At 42.0% G+C, this 20,646-nt stretch overlaps 2 protein-coding genes across 3 annotated transcripts in view; both read left to right on the top strand.

The window, feature by feature from the left end:
* Positions 1-20,646, top strand: part of C16H17orf49 (chromosome 16 C17orf49 homolog) — a 57,102-nt gene that overhangs the window by 5,180 nt on the left and 31,276 nt on the right. The window lies entirely within an intron of this gene.
* RNASEK (ribonuclease K) overlaps positions 1-20,646 on the top strand; it is a 303,790-nt gene that overhangs the window by 254,857 nt on the left and 28,287 nt on the right. The window contains exon 1 of one of the 2 annotated variants that reach the window (XM_050765585.1): positions 7,135-7,138. The exons of the other annotated variant lie outside the window; for it this stretch is intronic. The gene's annotated coding sequence lies outside the window, so the exon portion shown is untranslated. Of the gene's footprint in view, positions 1-7,134; positions 7,139-20,646 lie in introns of those variants that run through there. 2 annotated transcript variants of the gene reach the window in all.

Below are 20,646 nucleotides of genomic sequence, written 5' to 3'. Positions count from 1 at the left end.
CAGAATAGCCCAGGCTCTATTCCAGTCCACCCTAGAAATAAGATGCCCTTCAATGATTTAGCCCAGTATGTCATATATCCCAGGGTATTAAAAAAAAGCCAGCCAGGTGCGGTGGCTCACACCTGTAATCCCAGCACTTTGGGAGGCCAGGAGTTCGAGACCAGCCTGGGCAACAGGGCAAAACCCCATCTTTACTAAAAATACAAAAATTAACCAGGCCTGATGGCACACTCCTGTAGTCCCAGCTATACAGGAGGCTGAGGCAGGAGAATCTCTTGAACCCAGGATGCCGAGGTTGCCGTGAGCCAAGATCGTGCCACTGCACTCCAGTCTGGGCAACACAGTGAGACCCTGTCTCAAAAAAAAAAAAAGCCAGGCCGGGCGCGGTGGCTCAAGCCTGTAATCCCAGCACTTTGGGAGGCCGAGACGGGCGGATCACGAGGTCAGGAGATCGAGACCATCCTGGCTGACACGGTGAAACCCCGTCTCTACTAAAAAATACAAAAAACTAGCCGGGCAAGGTGGCGGGCGCCTGTAGTCCCAGCTACCCGGGAGGCTGAGGCAGGAGAACGGCGTGAACCCGGGAGGCAGAGCTTGCAGTGAGCTGAGATCCAGCCACTGCACTCCAGCCTGGGCGGTAGAGTGAGACTCCGTCTCAAAAAAAAAAAAAAAAAAGCCAGGGTAGGCTGCTTTTCTTGAGAAGGTCCCTCAGCTGCAATGCAGGTGGAGCATGCACATGTGACATTCCATCCACCACAAGCAGCTTTCCAGAGACTCGGGGAATGCTTGCAGTGAACACTGGGCTTCTGTTGTCCCTTGCTGCCTATCTGTAGGTAATAAATCCACTATATTTAATTTGTTGCATATGAGTGTGTTCAGTCTTGCTGGACTCAGGGAAGTTAGTAATCAGTGAACAGTAAACCTATTCCACAAAATTCCATGTCCATGAGTAGGAAAAATCAATATTGTCAAAATGTATCTACTACCCAAAGCGATCTAAAGATTCGCTGCAACCCCTTTCAAAATTCCAATGGCATTTTTCACTGAAATAGAAGAAAAAAAAAATCCTAAAACTTGTATTGAGCTACAAAAGACCTCTAATATCTAAAGAAATTGTGAGCAAAAACAAAAGAGCTGAACACAAACATTAAAAAAAGAAACTAGACCTCATTTATACCATACACAAAAGTCAACTCAAAATAGATTAAAGACTTAAATGTAAGACCTGAAATCATAAAAATGTTAGAAGAAAACATACAGGAAAGCTCTATGACATTGGTTTTGACAATAATTTGAGGGGTCCATCAAAATCCATATCCATTTTCGGACATGGTACCAAAAGCACAAGCAACAAAAGCAAAAAATAAATAAGATTATATCAAACTAAAAAGTTTCTACACAGCAAAGAAAACAATCAACAAAATGAAAAGGCAACCATAGAATGGGAGAAAACGTTTGCATACCATGTATCTGATAAGGGGTTAATATTCCAAATGTATAAGGAATTCATACAACTCAACAGCAAAAAAAAAAAAAAAAACCTGATTTTAAAGTAGGCAAAATACCTGAACAAACATTTTTCCAAAGGAGACATACAAATGTCCAACAGGTATGCAAAAGGGTGCTGAACATCAGTCATCATCAAGGAAATGCAAATCAAAATCACAATGAGACTTAATCTCACACCTGTTAGCATGAGTATTATCAAAAATTCAAAAATAACAAGTGTCGGCTGGGCGCGGTGGCTCACGCCTGTAATCCTAGCACTTTGGGAGACCGAGACGGGCGGATCACGAGGTCAGGAGATCAAGACCATCCTGGCTAATGCGGTGAAACCCCGTTTCTACTAAAAATACCAAAAAAAAAATTAGCCAGGCGTGGTGGCGGGCGCCTTTAGTCCCAGCTACTCGGGAAGCTAAGGCAGGAGAATGACGTGAACCCGGGAGGCGGAGCTTGCAGTGAGCCGAGATCGCGCCACTGCACTCCAGCCTGGGCGATAGAGCAAGACTCCGTTTCAAAAAATAAAATAAAATAAAATAAATAACAAGTGTCGGTGAGGATGTGGAGAAAAGGGAACTTTTATACATTGTTGGTGGAAATATATATCGGTACAACTCATGGAAAATAGTGTGGTGGTTCCTCAAAAAATTAAAAATAGAAATACCATATGGTTCAGCAACTCACTTCTGGGTATATATCTGAAGGAAACCAATCAGTATCTCTGGATATGTGCATTCCACGATCACTGCAGCATTCTCTGCAATATTCAAGGTGTGAAAACAAATGTCCATTGATGGATGAATAGACAACAAAATTGTGGCATATATATATATACACACATATATATATGATGGGATATTATTCAGCATTTTTAAAAAGGAAATGATTCCATTTGTGACCGTCGTATAGACCTAGAGGGCACTATTTTAAGTTAAATAAGGCAAGCACCATCTAAAATGGTCAAATTCCGACCGGGCACAGTGGCTCACGCCTGCAATCCCAGCACTTTGGGAGGACGAGGCGGGCAGATTACCTGAGGTCAGGAGATCGAGACCAGCCTGGCCAACATGGTGAAACCCTGTCTCTACTAAAAACACAAAGATTGGCTGGGCATGGTGGCGGGTGCCTGTAATCCCAGCTACTCAGGAAGCTGAGGCAGGAGAATCGCTTGAACCCGGGAGGCAGAGGTTGCAGTGAGCCAAGATTGTGCCATTGCACTCCAGCCTGGGCAACAGAGTGAGACTGTGTCTCAATAAAAAAACAAGGGATGCAGGGAGGGGAAAATGAGGAGGTGGTAATTACAGGGTACAAAACTTCAATTATGCAAGATAAATAAGTTCTGGAAATCTACTATGCGGCATACTTCCGGTAGCTAACAATGCTATATTTTGTACTTAAAATTGCTAAAAGAGTAGATTTTATGTTAAATGTTCTTGCCCAAAAAAAAAAAAAAGCATCACACATCATCATCATCATCATCATCACTATCACAGATGCGGACAGGAGGAAACTTTGGGAGATGACGATGGGTTTGATGGTCGTGTTGGTTTCTCAGGAATATATTTATCGGCAAATTCATTGATACGTGATCATTAAATAGGAATAGCTTTTCATATCAATCATATCTCAATAAAAGTGGTTTTAAACTTTTTTTTTAAGACTTCATTATTAACTTCTCATTGAAAACTCTCCTGACTCTTCCAATCTCTGTGCTCCTAGGCTTCAGTCAGGATTCTTCTTTTGTTTCTTTTTTTCTTTCTTTTTTTTTTTTTTTTTGAGACAGAGTTTTGCTCTGGTTGCTAGCCCAGGCTGGAGCGCAATAGAGCGATCTCGGCTCACCACAACCTCCACCTCCCAGTCCCAGGTTCAAGCGATTCTCCTGCCTCAGCCTCCCGAGCAGCTGGGATTACAGGCATGCGCCACCACCCCCGGCTAATTTTGTATTTTTAGTAGAGATGGGGTTTCTCCATGTTGGTCAGGCTGGTCTCAAACTCCCGACCTCAGGTGATCTGCCCGCCTCAGCCTCCCAAAGTGCTGGGGATTACAGGCGTGACCCAGCACTCACACCGGACCCAGGCCATGCCAGTCAGGATTCTTACACACTTTATTTTTGTTGTTACTGCAAGGCTTCTTTTCCCAGTAGACAGTGGGTCATAATAATAATACTTGTTATCATACACTAAACCAGTGCTTACTAGTTACTATTCCAATCATTTCATTCGTATTGACCTTTAATTTTCGCAAATATCATTCAACGTAGGTACTTTTTTTCACAATTTACAAATGAAGCAACTGAGGCACAAAGATGAAATAGCTTTCCTAAGGTGACACATCTAGTAATAACAGAGACAGAATTGCAAACACAGGTCGTCTGGATCTGTGGTCTGCGCTCTTAACCACTATCCTACGCAGAACAGCCTCTCCACACAAAGTGCTGGGTGCTTGGCTGCAACCTCTGCTGAACGTCATTTTAAGGTTTGCCAAATGTATTTGTCTAAAGAATGCATTTGGCCAGGCACGGTGGCTCACGCCTATAATCCCAGCACTTTGGGAGGCCGAGGCGGGCAGATCACCTGAGGTCAGGAGTTCAAGACCAGCCTGGCCAACATGGTGAAACCCTGTCTCTACAAAAATACAAAAATTAGCCAGGCATGATGGTGCGTGCCTGTAATCCCAGCTACTCAAGAGGCTGAGGTGGGAGAATTGCTTGAAACCGGGAGGTGGAGGTTGCAGTGAGCTGAGATCACACCATTACACCCTAGCCTGGGCAACGGAGCAAGACTCCATCTCAAAAAAAAAAAAAAAGATATCAATTCTTCCTAGGTTGATCTAGGCATCAATAAAAATCAAAACCTCAGACAGCTATTTTATAGAAGGGGACAAGCAGAATCTTAAGTTTAAATAGAAAAGCAAAAGATCTAGAACATCCAAAACAATCTAGAAAAATAAGAACAAAGTTGGAAGACTTATACTATCTGACTTTCAAGACTTAGCTAACTATAAAGCTAGCTCAGTAACAGATATTAATATATGAAACAGTAATATATATTATTAGCAAGAGTATTGGCATCAGGATAGACATATAGATCAATGGGACAGAGTCCAGAAATAGACCTACATGTATATAATTAATTGATTTTCAACAAAGGTATAAAGATAATAGAGGATAATCTTCACAAAAGGTGCTGGAATAATCAGATATCCATATGCAAAACAATGGCGCTCAACATCTCACACCATGTAAAAATAATTCAAAATAAATAACAAACCTCAGTATATGAATGGAAGCTATAAAACTTTATTTATTTTTTTATTTATTTATTTTTGAGACAGAGTCTCACCCTCTCACCCAGGCTGGAGTGCAATGGTGCGATCTCAGCTCACTGCATTCTCCTTCTCCTGGGTTCAAATGATTCTCCTGCCTCAGCCTCCCGAGTAGCTGGGATTACAGGCACCCACCACCATGCCCAGCTAATTTTTGTATTTTTAGTAGAGACGGGGTTTCACCATGTTGGCCAGGCTGGTCTCAAATTCCTGACCTCATGCCTCAGCTTCCCAAAGCTATAAAACTTTTAGACAAAAAACATAGGAGAGAAATGTGACTTTGGCTCAACCCAAGTTTTCTTAAATAAGACACAAAAATACAAGCTACCAAAGAAAAAAAAAGAACTTCATCAAAATTTAAAACTTGTTATCTTCAAAAGACACAGTTAAGACAATGGAAATTTCAAGTCCAACAAAGCTTTCTTTTTTAAAAGACAGCAAAAACTCAAGGCACTGACTGAGAGAAAAAAAAAATTGTAAAACATATATCTAATAAAAGATGGTATTCAGAATATATAAAGAACTTCTACAACTTCATAACAAGAAGACAGCCCAATAAAAAAAAAATGAGGACAAATTTGTTAACAGACACTTTACTGAATAAGCTATATGAACGGCAAATAGGTACATGAAAAGATGTCCAACTTCATCACTCACCAGAGAAACGCAAATTAAAACTAGAATGACTAAAACTTAAAAGACTATTAAAACCAAACATTGGGGAGGTTTGTAGAGCAAGTGGAACATCGCTGGTAGGAAAGTAAAATGGTACAACAGCTGTGAAAAAGAGTCTGACAATTTCTCATAAAGTTACACACACAATTACCACATGACTCAGCAATTCCACTCCTAAGTGTTTACCCAAGAGAAGTGAAAACAGCCCACACAAAGACCCAACAACATATGTTCATAACAGCATTAAATTACGTTCAAAGTGGCCGGGCGTGGTGGCTCATGCCTGTAATTCCAGCACTTTGGGAGGCCGAGGTGGGCAGATCACAAGGTCAGGAGATCGAGACCATCCCGGCTAACACGGTGAAACCCCGTCTCTACTAAAAATTCAAAAAATTAGCCAGGCGTGGTGGCGGGCGCCTGTAGTCCCAGCTACTGGGAGGCTGAGGCAGGAGAATGGCATGAACCTGGGAGGCGGAGCCGAGATCGAGCCACTGCACTCCAGCCTGGGCGACAGAGCGAGACTCTGTCTCAAAAAAAAACAAACAAAAAAAATTACATTCAAAGCAGCACTGTTTCCTAAAGCCAAAAGCTGGAAACAATCCAAATGTTCGTCAACAGGTTGATGAAATGGATGATCAAATTGTGACATTTCTATACAATGAAATATTGCTCAGCTACAAAAAGGAATGAACTTAAGATTAAATAGATTGAATAAGATCAAATAGAGGCACTTCTTCCTATACTTCTCACTAAGTATAGCTAAAACCATGGATATTATAGACAAAACAAACACTAAAAAGCTCTTAAAGGTGGAGAGAAGACAGAGCGGGTGGAAGCCTTGGGACCTTGGGAATGACATGGCAGTGAGTCCCCTGGGTTTTCTTTTCCTCCTCATATATCTGGAACTGGATGCTGGAGAAACCACCGGAAAGACCAATGGGCACAAACCAAAAAAAAAAAAAAAAAATCCCCAAGAAATCCTGGTCTCTCTGGCCAAAAGACCAGAAAGGAGTAATTTGGCAAGACAGAAAACTTTTAGACAAAAATCACACCATCCTGGCCAAACATCATAGAAAGAACCACAACCCTGTTGCCATCCCATTAGCAAATGCTGAGTGGCAGCCTGGATTTCTACCCTCACCTGGCTGGGACAAGGCACACTTAAAATTCCCCTGCTGGGCTGGGTACAGTGGTTTAAGCCTGTAATCCCAGCACTTTGGGAGGCTGAGGGGGGTGGATCACTCGAGGTCAGGAATTCAAGACCAGCCTGGCCAACATGGTGAAACCCCATCTCTACTAAAAGTACAAAAAAATTAGCCGAGCATGATGGTGCATGCTTGTGATCCCAGCTACTCAGGAGGCTGAGGCAGCAGAATCGCTTCAATTTGGGAGGCGGAGGTCTCAGTGAGCTGAGATTACACTATTGCACTCCAGCCTGGGTGACAGACTGAGACTTTGTCTCAAAAAATAAAAAGAAGTTTCAATGACCAATTATAAACACACTTGAAACAAATAGAAAATGAAAACTATCAGCCGGGATATAAAAAATTTAAAAAGAACCAAATGGAAATTTTAGAACTGAAAAATAGAATAACCAAGGTAAAAAGCTCAGTATATGGGCTTAATAGCAGAATGGGGGAAACAGAGGAAAACTCAGGGAAATGCAAGACAGAATAGAAATTGCCCAATCTGAACAACAGAAAGAAAATAGGAAAAAAAAAAAAAAAAGAATCTCAGGGACCTGAGGGGCTACAACAGAGGATCCAGAAATCACATCACTTTAGTCACAAAAGGAAAGGAGACAGGGGGTGGAGCTGAGAAACTATTAAAAAATATAATAAATGAAATTTCCCCAAATTTGGCAAAAGATCTAAACCTACCTTAGCAAACCCCAAACAGAGTAAACTCAAAGAAATCTATGCCAAAGACACATCATCATCAAATGTCTGAAAACTATCCCAAGACAAAGAAAAAAATTTTGAAAACAATGGGAGAGGCAGACAACGTTATACCTTCAGGAAGAAACAATTTGAGTGACAGCAGATTTCTCATCAGCAATCACGGAGACCAGAAGGAAGAAGAATAGCCTTTTTGAAATACAATCGCACATCACTTAACCATGGAGATACATTCTGAGACGTACATCACTCTGAGAAATGCATCACTAGCCGATTTCAGCGTTGTGCATACATCATAGAGTGCACTTAAACCTACATGGTATAACCCACTACACACCTAGACTATATGGTATAGTCCATTGCTCAAAAAAACTGCACAGCATGTTACTATACTGACTATTGTAGGCAATTGCAACACAATTGTAAGTATTTGTGTATCTCAACACAGAAAAGGTACAGTAAAAGTATGGTATTAAAGATTCCAAATGGCACACCTGTACAGGGCACTGACCATGAATGGAACTTGCAGAACTGGAAGTTGCTGTGGGTGGGTCAGTGAGTGAGTGGTGAGGGAACGTGAAGGCCTGGGACATTGCCGGACACTCCTGTACACTTTATAAACGTTGTACATCTCCCCTACACTAAATTTATCTTTAAAAACTTCTTTCGGCCAGGCATGGTGGCTCATGCCTGTAATCCCAGCACTTTGGGAGCCCGAGGCGGGCAGATCATGAGGTCAGGAGTTCGAGACCAGCCTGATCAACATGCTGAAACCCCGTCTCTACTAAAAACACAATTTAGCCAGGCATGGTGGTGCGTGCCTGTAGTCCCAGCCACTCAGAGGCTGAGGCAGGAGAATCACTTGAACCCGGGAGGTGGAGGTTGCGGTGAGCCGAGATGGTGCCACTGCTCTCCAGCCTGGGCGACAGAGTGAGACTCTGCCAAAAAAAAAAAAACAGAAAACTTTTTTCTTCAATAATAAATTAACTTTAGCTTACTATAACTTTTTTACTTTATAAACTCTTAATTCTTTTTAACTTTTTGACTCATTTATAGTAATGCTTAGCTTAAAACACAAACATATTTTACACTTGCACGAATTTTTCCTTTATATCCTAATTCCATAAGCTTTTTTCTATTTAAATATTTTTTTACTTTTTTAATTTTATTTATTTATTTATTTTTTTTTTGAGACGGAGTCTCACTGTATCGCCCAGGATGGAGCATAGTGGCACCATCTCTGCTCACGGCAACCTCCGCCTCCCAGGGTCAAGCAATTCTCCTGCCTCAGACTCCCGAGTAGCTGGGATTACAGGCACCCTCCACCATGCCCAGCTCATTTTTGCATTTTTAGTAGAGACAGGGTTTCACCATGCTGGCCAGGCTGGTCTCAAACTCCTGACCTCAGGTGATCCACCTGCCTCGGCCTCCCAAAGTGTTAGGATTACAGGCGTGAGCCACCGCACCCCACCTATATATGCAGGTTTCTTACAAAGGTAGATTACATGATGCTGAGGTTTGGAGTATAACTGAACCTGTCACCCAGGTAACGAGCATAGTACCAAATAGGTAGTTTTTTAACCCCTGCCCCGTGCCCTCCCTCCCCACTCTTGTATTCCTCAGTGTCTATTGTTCCTGGTTTTATGTCCATGTGCACCTAATGTTTAGCTCCCACTTATAAGTGAGAATATGTAGTATTTGGCTTTCTGTTTATGCATGAGTTTGCTTTGGATAATGTTCTCCACCTGTATCTATGTTGCAGCAAAGGACATGATTTCATTCTTTTGATGGCTGCATAGTATTCCATGGTATAGATGTACCGTGTTTTCCTTATCCAGTCCACCATTGATGGGTACCTAGGTTGATTCCACGTCTTTGCTGTTATGAATGGTGCTGCAATGAATGTATGGATGCATGTTTTATTGCTGGAATGATTTATTATCCTTTGGGTGTATAACCAGTAATAGAATGGCTAGGTGAAATGGTTGCTTAACTGTTAGTTTTTTGAGAAATCTCCAAACTGCTCTCCACAGGGGCTGAACTGATTCACATTCCCACCAACAGTGTACGAGCATTCCGTTTTCACTGCAGCCCCACCAACATCTGTTATTTTTTTTACTTTTTAACAAAGCCCCTTCTGACTGCTGTGAGATGGTATCTCATTGTGGTTTTGATTTGCATTTCCCTAATGATTAGCGATTGTGAGCATTTTTTTCATATGTTTGTTGGCTGCTTTTACGTTGTCTTTTGAGAAATGCCTGTTCATGATCTTTGCCCACTTTTTAATGGGGTTATTTGGTTTTTGCTTGTTGATTTGTTTAAGTTCCTTATAAATTCTGCCGTTAGGCCTTTTTTGGATGTGTAGTTTGCAAATATTTTCTCCCATTCTGTAGGTTTTCTGTTGAATCTGTTGATGGCTTCTCTTGCTGTGCAAAAGCTTTTTAATTAGGTCCCACTGGTCAATTTTTATTTTTCTTGCAATTATTTTTGAGGATGTAGCCATACATTATTTGCCAAGGCCAATGTCGAGAAGATTATTTCATAGGTTTTCTTCTAGGGTTTTTACAGTTTAAGGTCTTACATTTAAGTCTTTAATTCATCTTGAGTTAATTTTTGTTTACGGTGATAGGTAGGAGTCCAGTTTCAATATTCTGTATATGGATAGCCAGTTATCCCAGCACAATTTATCGAATAGGAAGTCCTTTCCCCATTGCTTATGTTTTTTTTGGCCGTGTCGAAGATCAGACAGTTGTATGTGCAGCCTTATTTCTGGGTTCTCTATTCTGTTCCATTGGTCTATGACTATGTTTTTGTACCACTAACAACTACCATGTTGTTTTGGTTATTGTAGCCTTATAGTATAGTTTGAAGTAAGCTGGTGTGATGCCTCTGGCTTTGTTCTTTTTGCTCAGGATTGCTTTGGCTATTTGAGCTTTTTTGTTGTTGTTGTTCCATATGAATTTTAGAATTTTTTTTCTAATTCCGTGAAGAATGACATTGGTAGTTTGATAGGACTAGCACTGAATCTGTACATTGCTTTGGGCATGATAGCCATTTTAATGATACTGATTCTTCCAAACCATGAGCATGTTTTTCCATTTATTTGTGTCATCTACAATTTATTTCAGAGTGTTTTGCAGCCCTCCTGTAGAAATCTTTCCCTATCTTGGTTAGCTGTATGTCTATGTATTTCGTTTTCTTTGTGACTACTGGAAATGGGATTGTGCTCTTGACTTGACTTTCATCTGATTCTAGATGTTATTGGTGTATAGAAATGCAACTGATTTTTGTACATTGATTTTGTATCCTGAGACCTTGCTAAAATCATTTATCAGATCTAGTAGCCTTTTGGCAGATTCTTTAGGGCTTTCTCAGTATAAAATAATATTGTCAGTGAACAGATATAGTTTGACTTCTTCTTTTCCTATTTGGATGCCTTTTATTTCTTTCTCTTGCCTGACTGCTGTGGCCAGGACTTCTAATACATTATGTTGAATAGGAGTTGTGAGAGCGGGCATCCTTGCCTTGCTCCAATTCTCAAGAGAAATTTCTTCCAGCTTTTGCCCATTCAGTATGATGTTGGTTGTGGGTTTATCATTGATGGCTCATATTATTTTGAAGTATATTCTTTCAATGCCTAGTTTGCTGAGGGTTTTTATCAGGCAGGAATGTTAGATTTTATCGAAAACTTTTTCTGCATCTATTGAGATGACCATATGATTTTTGTTTTTAATTTTGTCTATGTGGTGAATCACATTTATTGATTTGTGCATATTGAACCAACCTTGCATCCCAGGAATAAAGCCTACCTGATCATGGTGAATTAACTTTTAGATGCGCTGTTAGATTCAGTTTGCTGGTATTTTGTTGAGGATTTTTGTGTCTGTGCTCATCAGGAATATTGATCTAAAGTTTTCTTTTTTTCTGTCTCTGCCAGATTTGGGGATCAGGATGATGCTGGCTTTGTAGAATAAGTTAAGAGAGGAGTCCCTTCTCCGTGATTTTGGGGAATATTTTCAGTAGAATTGGTATGAGCTCTTCTTTGTACATCTGATAGAATTTGGCTGTGAATCCATCTGGTCTGGGGCTTTTTTGGTTGGCAGGTTTCTTTTATTACTGATTCCATTTCAGAACTCATTATTGGTCTGTTCAGGGTTTTAATTTCTCCCTGGTTTGATCTCGGAAGGTTGTGTGTTTCCAAGAATTTATCCATTTCTTCCAGATTTTCTAGTTTATGTGTATAGAGGTGTTCACAATAGTCTCTGGAGATCTTTTGTATTTCTGTGGGGTCAGTTGTAATATCATCTTTGTAATTTCTGTTGTGCTTATTTGAATCTTCTCTCTTTTTTTTTTTCTTTGTTAATCTAGCCAGCAGTTTATTAATCTTGTTTACCCTTTCAAAGACCAACTTTTGGTTTCATTGATCTTTTGCATGGATTTTATGCATTTCCACTTCATTCAGTTCTGCTCTGATTTTGGTTATTTCTTTTCTTCTGCTGGCTTTGGCATTAGTTTGTTCCCATTTTTCTAGTTCCTTTAGGTATAATGATAGAGTGTTCATTTCAGATCTTCCTAACTTCTTGACATGTTTAGAGCTATAAACCTTCCTCTTAACACTGCTTTGGTTCTTTCTTCCTTCCTTTCTTTCTTTCTCTTTCTCTTTCTCTCTCTCTCTCTTCTTCCTTCCTTCCTTTCTTCCTTTCGTTCTTTTTCTTTATTTCTTTCAAGACAGAGTTTCACTCTGCCTCCCAGGATGGAGTACAGTGGCACGATCTCAGCTCACTGCAACCTCCGTCTCCCGGGTTCAAGCAATTCTTCTACCTCAGCCTCCCAAGTACCTGGAATTACAGATGTGCACCACCATGCCTGGCTAATTTTTGTATTTTTAGTAGCGATGGGGTCTCACCATGTTGGCCAAGCTGGTCTCAAACTCTGGACCTCAAATGATCTACCCGCCTTGGCCTCCCAAAGTGCTAGGATTACAGGCATGAGCCACCGCGCCCGGCCTTAATGCTGCTTTTGCTGTATCCCAGAGATTTGGGTATGTTGTGTCTCTGCTTTCATTAATTCTGAACAATTCTGTGATTTCTGCCTTGATTTTGTTGTGTGCCTAAAAGTCATTCAGGAGCTAGTTGTTTAATTTGCATATAATTGTGTGGTTTTGATCTTCTTGGTAATTTTTTTCTTTTTAAACTTTTTTGTTAAAAACTGGCCAGGTACAGTGGCTCACTTCTGTAATCTCAGTAACTGAGGAGGCTAAGGCAGGAGGATCACTCGAGGCCAGGAGTTCAAAACCAGCCTGGGCAACATAGTGGGACCCCATCTCTACAAAAACAACAACAAAAGATGTACATGGGACCTCTTAGTCCTATCTTTGCAATTTCCTGTGAATCTAGAATGATTTCAAAATAAAAAAGGTTTTAAAAATGAATGAGCTACATACGCCCCTTCAGAAATGAGATATTTTGTATATGATTAATTTTAGAAAGATTTTGAAGCTGGAATTTGTCCATGTTATTTAAGATCAAAGTATAGTATAGTATAATTATAATGTTCACATTATAATTTCCTATCATAATAGTCTTTATTTATATCTATTAAAGTATTGCTTTGCCATGTGGTTTGTTAAGAATTTTTTTTTTTTTTTTTTTTTTTTTTTTTTGAGACTGAGTCTCACTCTGTCTCCAGGCTGGAGTGCAGTGGCGTGATCTCGGCTCACTGCAACCTCTGCCTCCTGGGTTCAAGTGATTCTCCTGCCTCAGCCTCCTGAATAGCTGGGATTACAGGTGTACAAAAATTTTTGTATTTTTAGTAGGGACGGGACTTCATCATGTTGATCAGGCTGGTCTCGAACTCCTGACTATGTGATCCGCCTGCCTTGGCCTCCCAAAGTGCTGGGATTACAGGCGCGAGCCACCATGCCCGGCCAAGAAATTTTTTTAGGTAATGAATTACTGATAGCCACAATAAAGTGAATAAATTACAAAGACATGATGCTGAGTGGATAAAACCAGATACAGAAGAGTATATTATAAACAATTCTATTTATATACAGCTTTAGAAAAGACAAATCTATAGTGACAGAAAGCAGACCAGCTGTTTTCCTGGGGCCAGGGAGACTGACTGGTATGGGCACAAAAGAACATTGAAGGTAATGAAAATGTTCCCTATTTTTATGTAGTGATGGATACACGGGTGTATACTTTTGCTGAAACTTGGAAATGTACATTTGAAATGAACACATTGTATTGTACATGAGCTATACCTCAGATACACTTGATTTAAAATTCCTTCACAAAACATTAGAAAGATAATCAAATTATATCATTTTATGAGAAAAAAGAACAAAATAACATACAGTAAAATATTTAACTGTGTATTTTTGTTATAAAATATGGCATATTTGGCCATTTGGGTTTAAGATGATTGAGAGAGTCCAATCCAATTGTAAGACATATCCTACACATATCAAAAGCCTTACTAACATTGATATTTGATATTTGTATGAAACAAAGTCATATATTGTGCATCCTCATATTATCCTCAAAATCTGATAGGTGGAACCTTAAAGGCCTGTTTTCATTGATCAGTCACTTCACTGGCTGTGCAGAAGTGTATCCCACCATAAACCAGAAAGCAATCACAGCTGTACAGATATAATGAGGGGGAAATGCTGCTTCAATAGAAGACTTTCTTGATATACTCTACTCAGACTACAGGAGACTGAGATCCAGCTACTACTTGAAATATTTCACTTAGCCATGATACAAAAGTACAGGGTCACCACAAATAACCCCGAAGAGAACCCCAAACCTAAAAATTTTTAAACAAATTTCAAAACGTTGGTGATAAATTCTCTGTACTATCTTTGCAATTGTCCTGTAAATCTGAAACCATTCTAAAATTTAAAGTTTATTTTTTAAAGCTATTGTTTTATAAAATCAATCACGGAATATTTTTTAATGTTGGTCACACTGTGGCATGAGCGGGTAGTGTGACATTTCTGAATCACACATCAGTGGAATCTTGATGTCACCAATTTTACATGTCACTTTTTGAGGTTAGGTGGAGACCGCACGTCCTCACAGATTAATGCTGTAGATTTATGAAAGGGAGACTTTAGCCGGGCGCGGTGGCTCAAGCCTGTAATCCCAGCACTTTGGGAGGCCGAGACGGGCGGATCACGAGGTCAGGAGATCGAGACCATCCTGGCGAACACGGTGAAACCCCGTCTCTACTAAAAAATACAAAAAACTAGCCGGGCGAGGCGGCGGGCGCCTGTAGTCCTAGCTACTCGGGAGGCTGAGGCAGGAGAATGGCGTAAACCCGGGGGGCGGAGATCCGGCCACTGCACTCTAGCCCGGGCGACAGAGCCAGACTCCGTCTCAAAAAAAAAAAAAAAAAAAAAGAAAGGGAGACTTTAAAAACCCCACCCAAGACACACTCCCAAAAAGAGTATTGCTGCTGCTTGCAAAAACACCTCCAGATACCAGAAACCACTGAAAAGATAATAAATATTACTATAAAATTAACACAAACTAGTGCCGAGCGTGGTGGCTCACGCCTGTAATCCCAGCACTTTGGGAGGCCAAGGTGGGTAGATCACCTGAGGTCAGGAGTTCAAGGCCAGCCTGGCCAACATGGTGAAACACTGTCTCTACCAAAAATACAAAAATTAGCCAGCTGTGGTGGTGGGTACCTGTAATCCCAGCTACTTGAGAGGCTCAGACAGAAGAATCACTTGAACCTGGAAGGCAGAGGTTGCAGTGAGCCGAGATCACGCCATTGTACTCCAGCCTGGGCGACAGAGTGAGACTCCGTTTCCAAAAAAAAAAAAAAAATTAACACAAACTAGCTGGCCAGCGGTAAGGTGATCTCTGCATAATGATAGAGAAATTTGGAAGATTATCTGTGTAAAAATACAAGTTGAATAGGAGATGCCAAATCAAGGTGGCTGACTTTAAAGGACCTCCTGTAGGAGCTGGTGGACAGAACTGTCGATATGATTTGAATATCCGGCCCCTCCAAATCTCATATGGAAATGTGACCCCCAGTGTTGGAGGTGGGCCTAGTGGGAGGTGTTTGAGTCATAGGGGCAGATCCCTAGTGAATGGCTCGGTGCCATCCTTGAAGTAGTGAGCAGTAATGAGTTCATACAAGATCTAGTTGTTTTGAAGCGTGTGACACCTTCTCCCTCAGTCTCTCTTGCTTACTCTCTTGCCATATGACATGCCTGCTCTCCCTCTGCCTTCCAACATGACTGGAAGCTTCCTGAGGCCCTCACCAAAAGCAGAGGCTGGCACTATGCTTCTTATACAGCCTGCAGACCTGTGAGCCAAATAAACCTCTTTTGTTTATAAATTACCCGGCCTCAGGTATTCCCTAATAGCAACGCAAAGCAGACTAATGCTAATACAACTGTCTTCTATCCCTCCTAAGTTGAATGGGCAGGAACCAATATAATAGTAAAATAATAGTAATAATAAATTCTCCTGAAAAAAAAGGGGATGACTACTTCCAACTACATAAAGAATTTAAAAAGAAATATTAAATAGTGAGTCAACATAAAACTATAAGGCCAGTTACCAGGCAATCTTCTCATACCCAAATGCATCGACATTTATCGTGGCTGACCCACCCATAGAAACATGAAAAAAAACCTACGAGGTGCCAACTTCCCATGCCTGAGGGGTGAAGGTCCCAGCAATTTCGAGAAAATATCCCCACAAAAAGGACCCAGGTGGTTGGGCACGGTGGCTCACGCCTGTAATCCCAGCACTTTGGGAGGCCAAAGGGAGTGGATCACCTGAGGTCGGGAGTTCGAGACCAGCCTGACCAACATGGAGAAACCCTGTCTCTACTAAATACACACACACACACACACACACACACACACACACACACACACACATTAGCCAGGTGTGGTGGCGCATGCCTGTAATCCCAGCTACTCAAGAGGCTGAGGCAGGAGAATCACTTGAACCTGGGAGGTGGAGGTTGCAGTGAGCCGAGATCCCACCATTGCATTCCAGTCTGGGCAACAAACGCGTAACTCTGTCTCAAAAAAAAAAAGGAGGCAGGTATGAGAATAGCAAGAAATTCACTCCACGTGCAAACTTGCTTGCACAAATCCTGGACTGCCAGGAAGAATGCCATTTACAGGCTGCTACATTGTTAGTTTTGTAGCCCCAGTCTACAGATGCCCAGGTGCTCCAGCCTAGAGACCGTACCTCTGCTTCACCTCTGGCATTACTCAGGGCTCTTTTGTCCACATGTAACAGAAAGTGAATTCAAAGTGGCTTTTTAAAATAGGCATTCTTAGGCCAGCAGTGGCTCACACCTGTAATCCCAGCAGTTTGGGAGGCCGAGGTGGGCGGATCAGCTGAGGTCAGGAGTTCGAGACCAGCCTGGCCAACATGGCGAAACCCTGTCTCTACTAAAAATACAAAATTAGCTGGGCATGGTGGTGCTTGCCTATAATCCCAGCTACTCAGAAGGCTGAGGCAGGGGAATCACCTGAACTGGGGAGGCAGAGGTTGCAGTGAGCCAAGATTGCACCATTACACTCCAGCCTGGGCAACAAGAGTGAAACTCCGTCTCAAAAAAATAAAAAATGCAAAAATAAAATAAAATAGGCATTCTTGTCTCACGTAAGTTGGAGGGAAACAGAAAAGAAACAATAAAAATAAAAGGAATTTATTGGTTCCTATAATATAAAAGGTCAGGGTTAGTCTGACCTCAGGCATGGTTGGATCAAGGGGTTCAAAGAATATCATCAGGACTCAGGCTCACTCTCTTGCTCCCTCTCCATGACCTCGATTTGCTTTCCTGTATGTTGGCTTTATTCTCTGATAGGCTTTCTCCAAGAGGGTCACTGGAGTCAACAGGCTTGTAGTCTACCAGCTTGGCAGCCACCATGGAAACACAAAGATTTCATTCTATTTCCATCAAAGCCCCAGAAAAAGCCTCTTTAGCTCTGATTAGCCCATCGTGGACCATATGTCCATCTCTGAACCAATCACTGTCCAAGAAGATGTGATACTCTCATCGACCAGCGTTCAATGAGGACCTACTCTCCTAGCAGTAGACTAGCAGAAAAATAGTAGGACACCCTGAGATTCACCAGAAATATCACAGGTGAGTAAAAGCAACAACAGCCAAAGAGAACAGGAATCTCTGGCTGACTGAGCAGGTTTTCAGGCTTTGTTCTTCCAAAGATAATAACCCATAAAACTTAACAAGCCTCTCTAAGGAGTCTGGGGTTGTTATGAGTTATTATATGTAAATAGCACTTAGGAAAATGTCTGGCCCAAAGTGAGTACTGTAGAACTGTTAGCGAACATCATGGAAGAAGGATCCTGGGGAAGGGAAAAGCACATACTCTAGTAGTCAGGGTGGAGGCACAGAATTGTGTAAATATGAAAAGGAGTGTAACCTAATTTTGTAACAAACTGGTGAAACAGGATATATGAGTTAAACTACTTTTTGCTTCTTTGATTCATAATTTGAGAATGACAAAACTGTTTTAAAAAAAATATTTTCTGTCACCAACACAAGGGGATTTGATATAAAATAAAATATCTGGCCAGGTGCGGTGGCTCATGCCTGTAATCCCAGCACTTTGGGAGGCTGAGGCGGAAGGATCCCTTGAGTCCGGAGTCGCAGAGCAGCCTAGGTAACATAGGTTGACCCTGTCTCTACAACAGTAAGAAAATTAGCTGAATGTGGTGATGCCTGCCTATGGTTTCAGCTACTTGGGAGGCTAAGCCAGAAAGATCACTTGGGGCCAGGAGGTCGAGGTTGCAATGAGCTATGATCACATCACCACACTCCAGCCTAGGTGACAGAGTGAGACCCTGTCTCAAAAAAAAAAAAAAAAAAAAAAAAAAAGAGAAGAAGAACAACAAAATATCCAATACTGGTTATGATGATGAACTGATACATACTGCAGTCTACCCTTCTACACCAAATTCTAACCACAGAAAGAATAGAAGCATATTATAAATAAATTAATAATTATGCTCAAAAACCAGAAATGCTTGCTGGACTGGGGAGAGAGAACATGCTAAAGGCAGAAATCATACTGAGGTAGGAGGCAGGTGGGACTCATCTCCAGACCAGATTGAAAACTGACTGAAGGCTGGGCACAGAGGTTCACGCCTGTAATCCCAGCACTTTGGGAGGCCGAGGTGGGCGGATCACCTGAGGTCAGGAGTTTGAGACCAGCCTGGCCAATATGGTGAAACCCCGTCTCTACTAAAAATACAGAAATGAGCCAGGTGTGGTGGTGCATGCCTGTAATCCCAGCTACTCAGGAGGCTGAGGCAGGAAAATTGCTTGAATCTGAGGTGGAGGTTGCAGTGAGCCAAGATCGCACCACTGCACTCCAGTTTGAGCGACAGAGCCAGACTCCATCTCAAAAAAAAAAAAAAAAAAAAAAAAAAAAAAAAAAAAAAAGAAACAAAACTGACCAAAACCAGAAGAGGCGCTGAAAGAACCTCACAGCCCATCACCGTAAGACGCTCCTATCAGCACCATGACGATGTACCATTGCCACAGCAACACCCAGAAGCTCCTGCCCGTTTCCTAGCTATTCCTGAATAACCTGCCCCTTCATTAGAACGTCACTAAAAGTGGGCATAAATATGGCTTCACACCACCCTGGGCTGTCCTCTCGGACAGGCTCCGGCGTAGCCCTGCTCCCCGGGAGCAGTCACAGAGCTGTGACACGGCCACCTCCTCAGTAAAGCTGCTTTCTTCCAGCACTGGCTTGCTCTTGAATTCTTTCCTGAGCAAAGTCAAGAACCTGCCCTGGGTCAATACTAGACTAGATGGAAAGGGGGAACTGTAGCCTAGAGTACCTGCAGGAATACACAGGAGACTTCTCCTTCAGGAGGAAGCAAAGAGCATGCCCTGAGGCGTGGTAGCCACAGGAAGCACTCCACAGGGAGTATGGAGCCATCACACCCAGCACACACGCCTCCCATACACCTCATGAGCAGCCCAACCCACCCACTCCCAGCTTTCAGTGAAAATAAATACCTATCAGCCGGGCGCGGTGGCTCATGCCTGTAATCCCAGCACTTTGGGAGGCCGAGGAGGGCGGATCACGAAGTCAGGAGATCGAGACCATTCTGGCTAACACGGTGAAACCCCATCTCTACTAAAAAATACAAAAAATTAGCCGGGCGAGGTGGCGGGCACCTGTAGTCCCGGCTACTCAGGAGGCTGAGGCAGGAGAATGGCGTGAACCCAGGAGACGGAGCTTGCAGTGAGCTGAGATCGCGCCACTGCACTCCAGCCTGGGCAACAGAGGGAGACTCCATCTCAAAAAAAAAAGAGAAAGAAAATAAATACCTATCATCCCATCGCCTAGGTATTATGTATTATGCCCAGCAATGCATTTGCTCTTTTTCCTAATGCTCTCCCCCTACCCTCTGCCCTCTTCTGACAGGCCCCAGTGTGTGTTGCTTCCCTCCCTGTGTCCATGTGTTCCTATTGTTGAGCTCCCACTTATAAGTGAGAACATGTGGTGGTTGATTTTCTCTTCCTGCGTTAGTTTGCTGAGGAAAACAGTTTCTAGCTTCATCCGTATCCCTGCAAAGGACATGATCTTGTTCTTGTTTATGGCTGTATGGTGTATAGGTACCACATTTTCTTTATCCAGTCTGTCATTGATGGGCATTTGGGTTGACCCCATGTCTTTGCTATTGTGAATAGTGCTGCAATGAACATAAGTGTGTATGTATCTTTAGCAGAGTGATTTATATTCCTTTGGGAATATAAATCCTTTATATTTGGGAATATACCCAGTAATGGGATTGCTGGGTCCAATGGTATTTCCCGTTCTAAACCTTTGAGGAATCACCACACTGTCTTCCACAATGGTTTAATTAATTTACATTCCCACCAACAGTGTAAAAGCACTCCTATTTCTCCACAACCTCACCAGCATTTGTTCTTAACTTTTAAATAATCACCATTCTGACATGGCACACATTTATCCATGTAACAAACCTGCACATCCTGCACATGTACCCCAGAACTCAAATGATTTAATTTTTTTTTTTTTTTTTTTTTTTTTTTTTGAGACGGAGTCTCGCGCTGTGTCACCCAGGCTGGAGTGCAGTGGCGCGATCTCGGCTCACTGCAAGCTCCGCCTCCCAGGTTCACGCCATTCTCCTGCCTCAGCCTCCGAGTAGCTGGGACTACAGGCGCCCGCCACCACGCCCGGCTAGTTTTTTGTATT

This window comes from Macaca thibetana, chromosome 16, assembly GCF_024542745.1.
Source record: "Macaca thibetana thibetana isolate TM-01 chromosome 16, ASM2454274v1, whole genome shotgun sequence".
Classification (NCBI taxonomy): domain Eukaryota; kingdom Metazoa; phylum Chordata; class Mammalia; order Primates; family Cercopithecidae; genus Macaca; species Macaca thibetana.
Note: the sequence above shows the minus strand (reverse complement) of the source record. Positions and strands in the feature narration are given on the sequence as shown.